Raw genomic sequence first — 7,366 nt, 5'->3', positions numbered from 1 at the left:
CATAAAGAGAGAGCAGAGAAAGGGAGAATGCAATGAATCCCTTACACCATGTGTACAAACATATTAATGCTCGAGTTTCAAAAGGAAACTGGGATAAAATATATTACCAATGAGTGCTAAGATAAATGACTCAATTAACGTATATATGGTCCACGAAAGGAACGTTCCTATTTGGTGGGACTACCTACGAGGTGCAGACGCGGTTGTTTATGAACCATCACTGCAAGGCTTTTGAAGTTGTATCACGCCATCCCTAGCCTCGGTCTTGTCATGCCCTAATGCCGCATCGACCAATTAGACCCCATTTGTGGACCATATATAATATAATATTTTAACCTATTGACTTTGGAATGCAGTGCACATTTGCAACTGTGTTTTGATAACTGAAGTAAACTGCTGTTTTTGCAGCAGTTTTATGATTGCTTTTTATTTGCATGGTGTGTATATATTTGGCCATATTGTCCATACTAGCAATTGTTTTTTAATTCGGAAGCTACAGGCGAAGATTACTTTGAATGTTGGACGAAATTAATTTCCAAGTAATGCCTTTATTATTTGTAAAACTGGTGAGGTGGTCTCGCAGAAGCACAGGAGCCGCTTGTAGAAAAGAAAGCTTGTTTTATTGCAGTTACAGGTAAGTAGAGTAGCAGTAGGAAAATGACACAGGTGACACATCAACCGGCCACCCTCTCTCATATCAACTGTCACTCCTAGAACCACACAGCAGGGAGCACTTACACAGCATTCTACTAATGAAACACTCCTACATCACATCAATACATAGCTGACCAGAAAGGTAAAGGCAGATTATAACAAAAACATAGGGCAAGTTGCATACCTAACATATGTCTCCTATTGTGACCTCAGGTTCTAAATGTGACAGGCCACAGATTGGCTCTGAGGCAGAGATTGCCTTATAGTGCAATCAAAGCAGAGCCTATTCAGCAGGAAGGTCTTGAGGCAGTGCGAGTAAGTGGTCTCACAGGCCTTCCAGTGTTAACAAAATCAGCACAGGGCTTGTTCCAGGGAAAATAACTGTCCAGTCTCCTGGCTAGAAATCTCTCTTCCACATCCCTGGCATTTGTTTGGCCTCTCCTTCATTCCCCTGCTCAGCCCCATGTGTAACTTTGAACAATACTCAGTTTTTTTTAGAGAAGACTTGAAAAGAACCCAAATCATAATAACACACTCAGACAAATGTGTAAATCCTTATGGGAATATGTTAAGCAATAATAAGAGTGTAATTGTAGCAGTATTTTCTCCTTTCTTGAAAGGGTGACTTCAAATACCAGAATGCATGTAAGCAGGATGCTAAAAAATGGCCTGTGTGTTTTGTCAATGCACTCGCAAGATTTAGATGCAGAAAAAACAATAACGTGTGAAAGGGTAACATGCTTGTTTTTCATTGTTTGAATAAGCATGCTTCATGATTGATGTGAGAAAAATGTGACATTCTATCAAACACTTGTAATGGTATGTTAATTGAGCACACATCAAAGTTGGGGCTGATTTTGATGTTAGTTTTGAGAGGATGTAATAAATGTAAATGTTTACAAATAAACTGTACCAAGGGGCGTATGGTTTTGACAGTTCGTAGATTATGCAATTTACATCTTTTGAAAACTGCCAGGAAAGTCAGGGCTTACTTTGGTGTGTTTTTAGGTCTATAAATGAAATATAAGTACGAATTGGAGAAGCCATACACACACCTACAAAACATTCACCGATGACACATACACCTATCACATGAGCACCTACAACACATGCAGCTACAACACATTTGAAAACTCACATCAAAGTCAGAGCTCATTTTGATGTTCGTTTTCAGGAGATGTAATACGGGTCGTATGAATTTCACAGTTTGTAGATTATGCAATTTACGTTTTTTTAAAAACACATGAAAGTCAGGGCTTCCTTTAATGAAAGTTTTTAAGAGCTGCAAACTGCATACAAGTACACACTTATTTTGATGTTAGTTTTCAGGGGATTTCATAAATGTACATTTTTCATAAGAACTGTATCAAAGGGCGTTTGATTTTCAGAGTTCGTAGATTAAGCAATTTACATCTTTTGAAAACTGACAGGAAAGTCAGGACTTACTTTGATGTAAGTTTTCAGGAGCTATAAATTACATACAAGTACTAATTGGAGAAGTGATATACGCCTCTCATACTTATAAAAAATGCGCATTAAAGTTATAGTTTACTTTAATCTTAGTTTTCAAGGTGGCACTTTACATCTTCTGAAAACACATGAAAGTTGGCTATTTTGATGTATGTTTTCAGGAGCCATAAATTGCATAGAAGTACGAACTGGAGAAGTCATATACGCCTCAGTTTGTACATTTCACAGTTTACATATGAAAACTCACATTAAAGTCAGGGCTAATTTTGATGTTAGTTTTCAGGGGATTTATTAAATGTAATTTTTTTCATATGAACTGTACCAAGGGGCGTATCATTTTCGCAGTTCATATATTATTCAGTTTACATCTTTTGAACACTGACAGGAAAGTCGGGTTGACTTTGATGTAAGTTTTCGGGAGCTATACATTACTTACAAATACTAATTGGAGATGTCATGTATGTCTCCAGGGCTAACGAGCTCTACAAATGTAAAAATATTAAAAATGCACATTAAAGTTGATTTTAATTTGAGCTTCCATACGTAAAGGAGGCATTCAGTGCAATATCAGAAGAAATGTACATTTTATATGTATGCGTGGGAAATGAACAATTCACACTAACATACCTCTAAAAACTTCAGATAACATGCAGAACTACTCTGATGTCGTTTATTAGGAGATGTACATTTTCTATATGTATGAACTGTAAAGGACCTATATGCCTCTTTTGCGTATAAAAACTTCATATCAAAGTTAAACCTGATTTCAATGTAATTTTTCAAACACATAAAAGGCATTTAGGACATGTGCATTTTATGACTTTATAACAAACACTCATGCGCTTCTTATACGTCATAGACTCGCACGGCAAAAACATATACACCAAGCACTCATACGTCTTACACCAAAGACTCTAACGATACACACTCTTAAGACACACGTTTTTACGACAAGATTAGCCATTTTATTAAAACAAAAGGTTGGATTGACTCCTGACTATGGCTACCCTGACGAGAATTTCCCTTCCTAAAATAAACTAAAGGAAACTCTAAAAAATGATATCTGTCCCTCAAAATTGTATGTTCAATAAAACAGTAAGGAAATGCATGGCAGTCCAATTCATCAAATATATATTGCATATGATCAAATTCACAATAAGGCTACTGTCTCTTGTAAAAGCCTGTGCTGTGTGAATTCCCCTTCCCAGTTATGAGCATGGTTTTGCTCCACAGTTCAAAAGAAACAAGGAAATCCTCGTTTGACACAAAGTTCCAACACAGTTCTTGAGGATTTAAACATTATAATCTAAAAGTTCCATTTCTCAATAATGTATCCAAAAGAATTACTATGTTCCAGCTCCTCCTGGAGTAAGAACACGTTTCAGATGTTGTCTTCTTCAAGTAAACACCAACAATTGTCTTTGTCAGAATGATTTGCCACAACTTTTCTGCAAAAGAAATAGTATGTTCCAGCTCCTCCTGGAGTAAGAACAAGCAACAATTGTCTTTTTCAAGATGATTTGCCATAACTTTGATTTCTCTAGAAATATAACACATGTGCATGAGTTTTACACAATTGTCTTTGTTAGAACCACAGCTCAGCACTTGTATCAACTAATACCTGGTTTACTCCTGTACCAGGGCTTTTATAGCAAACACTTGCCATACAGGTTCACTCTCATGCCTGCTCAATACTTCACAAAAGAACAGAGTGTGCTTCAGTGGTAACTTCCAACATAGAACAGCAACTTCACACATTTTAATTGGAAACAAGCTTTAAACCAACTTCGGGGAAATAAAGAAGCACATTAGTGTTCTTTAGGACTGCTTTGCAATTATGCTCCTCTCCCTCTGGATAATCTTCTCCAGAAGGGCAGCCTGTTTGCCACCTTTTTGTCGCCTCTACACAAACAACCAACTAGTGACCAGGGTATGATATCACTTTACTTCTGATTTGGCTTTGACAATGTGTGTCACCTGATGATCTGTATTTCATAACACATAAGCAGCAAGTATACTCACCCTTGGGTTTCTCAATACTCGCCTTGAGTAATGTTTGTTATATTGGTATTACTGAGTTTTTTAAGTACTCTTGGTCTGGGTTTTGCTTGTAGGCTTTTGTTTCAATTTCACGCTTGCTTACATAGTTATGTTGGTGCAATACGTTTAACATTTGTTGTTTACGAACGATTCAGTATTCAGATTTGCGATGAATGCTTCTTTCACTCAGTGAAACTGCCTGTCGTGAACACGCGGACCGCGTCGGAGCGCTCCGGTGTCACTTGCAAGCTGTGTACTCACCGGGTAACTCGCTCACTCCCACTCTGCTTGGTGTTCGCAGATCTTCTGTCATTGTGGCTCCTCGCGATCCAGTGAACAGCCTCCTCTGGTCAACCTCGGCTTGCACCACTTGGAAATGGAACTTCCTCTGCTCCGGAGAGGGTCAGGTGCAACCCAGCCACCTGAAACCTTTGAAGAGGGAACACTCCCCTTGCTAATTCTGCTTCCCGCTGTGCGACCTCTGCACAATGAATCTTCATTGGCCAAGCGTTCTTATCTCACTCTTCCCGCTGCTTGGCCTCTGTAACTTAGACAACTCGAGGCAAAGACCCACTTAGGACTTGTCACTGCTTCTGGTGTTACAGTGGTCCTGGCGTCCTATCTCGCCTCCAGCTCCACTTCCAGCTGCTTACACGGCCCACACGGCTTTCTCCTCTTCTGCTGCTCTAATGCCTGCACCTGAGGGGGGGTTTTAAGCCTCCCAGTCTTCCTCAGGTGTAGGTCATTTGCCCCAATTAACTGACCACTGTGAGGGGTCAGTAATGCGAGGCGGACAACTGTTTGTTGATTTATCAGAATATGCAATTTTATTTTTAAAATAAAAATGTTAAATCATGCCTCACTTTGCCTGCTGAGGAATTCCCTGCCTAACCAAAGCTAAGGAAACCCTCTCTTAACACAGGATAACCGTCCCTCACACTAAGCAACAAATACATAGAAAATATATGGAAATGCAAGGTAACATGAATAACATTCACAATGTCTGGATGACCTTGTACTGTCCTCAGTAATTTCCCTTCCCCCGGATTCAAAGTCAACTCTGAGATTGTTCCACCAAAGAAAGAAACGTCTTGAATCAGTTGATGATGATAGGTTATTTATAACGTGCTTAATACCCAGAGGATTCTAAGTACGGGCCCGGGGATAGAGCCTCTGTTGGTCTGTGTCGTCTTGCTTCCAAGGCGAGAACGTTGCCCCTGAGCTATCTTCCAGAGACAATGAAATATCCAATTTCTACTTCCAGAAAAATAACACCAATGATAATCCTGGTCACAATATTTTGTCACTTCTTTAAGAAAGTTTGCCACAGTTCAAAAGGAAATGCAATATCAATATCCACTCTGTTTATAATGTGCAGTACTTGTTTAATAGTTAGGACTTCTTTAGTTGCAGTTTTAGTATTCGCAGTGGTATATATGTCAGGACAACCTCTTGGTGCTGCTGTTTCCACTTCAAGAACCACATTTCTACTGGTAATACCATGGGAACAGTGCCCTTTGTCCCACAGTACTTCACTTGATTCAGAGTACTGCAAAATTGCATCTACGGACAACCAGATATACCACCACAGATTCAGTACTTTGGGCTACTACCACAGCTTCAGTACTTTGGATTACTTTAACAGCATCAGTACTTTGAAATGTTAGATAGGCTTTGGCAAGATACACTTCAACATCTTCAGGTAGGCAATGCACTCTTCCTTTGAATAGCTTTCTTCAAAAGGGGCAGCCTCTTTGCCTCTCTTGTCTGACTGCCACAATAGCAACTTGGGTTTGCCCTTAAGACTCACTTGTCTCTGGCCTCCACAGTGTTTGGCACTACAAGTCGTGTCTACTTCCAAATAGTCTTTATAAGCAGTCAGTTCCCCTTCCCCATCTTCACTTGTGTCTTACTGCCTGCTAACAGCCAAGTAATTACACAGAAGTCTTGGTGCCAATCTCCTAGCTTCAGGTAATGCTTGCACATGTGTATTTTAGGCAATTTAATTGTTACTAACTTCACAGTGCAGCTGGATGGCTCTTCAACTCTTGGAAAGGTTGGTTTCATTATTAATATGGGTTGGCTCTTGTCTTGCGCAATGCTTCGCCTCTTCAACAGTTTATACTCTTAACTTCTTATGAATAAAAGATGTATCACTTTTGGATACAATATAAGGTTCAGTCTTTCTACAGAAACCACAAATAGTCATACGCGACCTCTCTTTGAGGTAGTTTTCAAGGTTTAAGGATGAATATACAATTGTATTTCTGTGTAAAGTTAAAAGACAGAGTTCAGGCCTTCTTTGGGAATTATAATTAGGCACACATGACCACTCCTTCATTTAGTTTTCACACTTTATAGATTGTAACTCTTGTATTGTAAAGGTTAGGTATTTAGTAGTTTTTTTCGCAATGTTCCCTCTCCTTAATTAGGGACACGCAACCACTCCTTCAGGCAGCAACAGTTTTGTAAAAATGGAACAATGGATTTCAGTAACGTTAGCTTCTCACGCGAGTAAGAGATCCCTCCTGTTAAACGCGTGTGTTACATTTCATTGTTCACATTAGATTAGATGCAACAAACAACTTCTACTTATCTAGAGTCTTATGCAAGTTATCAAGGAGCTGGTTACTGTTACCAGCTAGGCTCGCATAATGTATAAGCACGCTGTGCTTCACTCACCGGTTTCTTAGCACTTGCTTTGCAGTTTGCACCGTTTTCCAACTTCCAACACAACCTCTACTGATTCTGGCTCGCTGGGGACCCACACCCTTCTCCTGAACAGGTGTCTCCTGTCCGGCCACACGTTTTGCGAGCTTCTCTTACTCCCGTGACCCTCAGCTTGCTGCTTGCTTCTTGCCTCAGTCTCCTGCACGTCTGCAGCTCGGCAACCACAGCAATCGGGCTCACAAGGGGAAAACCGTCTCTCCTGCATTTCTTCCGCTGCACAGCCTCTGCACTTCAAAGCTTGTGACAACAGGGCCCTCTCAGAACACGCAGGTGAAATCTGCTGTCTCCACGTTCCGGCATCCCTTTTGTCCTCCCACTTCTGCTTGGTTTGCCAGAATTGTGTCTTTATTCTGCTTCTACTGCTACAGCATGCACTCCAACCAATGTTCCTGCTCCTTCCACTCCTTCCTTCTGCCTGCAACTGAGGGGGCCTTTTTGCCTCCCAGGTTCCTTCAGGTGTGGGCTGTTGGGC

This window comes from Ambystoma mexicanum, chromosome 11 (assembly GCF_040938575.1).
Source record: "Ambystoma mexicanum isolate Mex_15411 chromosome 11, UKY_AmexF1_1, whole genome shotgun sequence".
NCBI lineage: Eukaryota > Metazoa > Chordata > Amphibia > Caudata > Ambystomatidae > Ambystoma > Ambystoma mexicanum.
This window is presented reverse-complemented; position numbering follows the sequence as displayed.